Source organism: Microcebus murinus, chromosome 3 (assembly GCF_040939455.1).
Source record: "Microcebus murinus isolate Inina chromosome 3, M.murinus_Inina_mat1.0, whole genome shotgun sequence".
Lineage (NCBI taxonomy): Eukaryota > Metazoa > Chordata > Mammalia > Primates > Cheirogaleidae > Microcebus > Microcebus murinus.
In genome coordinates, this window is record NC_134106.1 from 33,849,102 (window position 1) to 33,850,536 (window position 1,435).

The window sequence follows — 1,435 nt, forward strand, 5'->3', positions numbered from 1 at the left end:
TTCAAATGAATTGGAGGCCATTATTCTAAATGAGTTAGCTCAGGAATGGAAAAATAAATATCTTATGTTCTCACTTATAAGTGGGAGCTAAGCAATGGATGTGCATGGCCATGTGGAGTAATATAATGGATGTTGGACATTCAGAAAAGAGGGAAGGTGGGAGGGGGGTGAGGGATGAAAAATTACCTATCAGGTACAACATACACTACTTGGGTAATGAATAGACTAAAAGACTTCACCACTATATAATTCATCTATGTAATCAAAAACCACTTGTACCCTTATATCTATTGAAATTTTAAAAATCCAGTTCCTTAATCACATTAGTCAAATTTAATGTGCTCAATAGACACAGGGACTAATGACTATCATATCAGACAGCACAGATATAGAAGCTGTATCAGCTTATGTTTAGAAAGCTCATTAGGATGCAGAATAATCAACTATAACAAAGGGATCCAAAAATACAGTGGCTCAATTAGCTCAGTCAAGACAGAAGTTCCTTTCCCCTTATGTAAGTCTAGAATTGGTAGGTGTCCCCAGCACAGAATTGGCAGGTAGAGAGGTAGGTCAGCCCCATAATGTCTCCAAGGACCTAGGCCTTCCTTTCTTGTTGTTCTTCTTTCCCTAGGATACCACTCTGTTCTGCACGATTGGAACTAGCTCTGCAACATCGTATCTGCATGCTCTATCTAGACTATTGGAGGAGGACAATGAACAAAAGGAAAGGCAAGAAATGTCCCCTGCAGGCAATATGACCAGATTGTTGCCCACATCACTTCCACTCACACTTCCAGCTTTTCTGGCTAAAACAGAACTCCAGTTTACATCTGGCTGGTGGGGTGGCTAGGAAAGGTAGTCAGATTGTGTGGCTGTGTGCCCAGCTACAACTTGGGCCATGGGAGCTGTTATTTCTAAAAAGAAGAATGGAAGAATGATTATTCAAGAACAATTAGCACTCTCTGCAAGGGAAGAATACTATTTAATGGATTTAAGGGAAAAAGTGAATATTTAAACAGTATGGAATGTTTTTCTCCCCACTTAATAGTCCCTAAAAAATAAAAGTCCCATCAATATCCTTTCCACTGCTTATATAAATTCTGATGTTAATCCATTTTGTCCTGGCTGAAGTAGTAAACATTAGTAACAGACAACTTATAATTTCATTTAAAAACTCACTAAAAAGAAAATTTATTTTTCTTGGCTATTTTAAAGTAACTATAAGCATTCATTTATAACTCATTTAAACTCTTACTGCCCTATTCTTTAAAGTATAGTGCTACCCATGAAATCTGTAAAATAATGTGTTCAAGTCAACACTGCATAATTATATAACAACAGTCATAATAGATAATAAACTTTAAAACAGTTCAGACATATTGTATAAATTAAGCTTAAGTTGGAAAGTTAATGTTTTATTTAATGTTTGATTTTA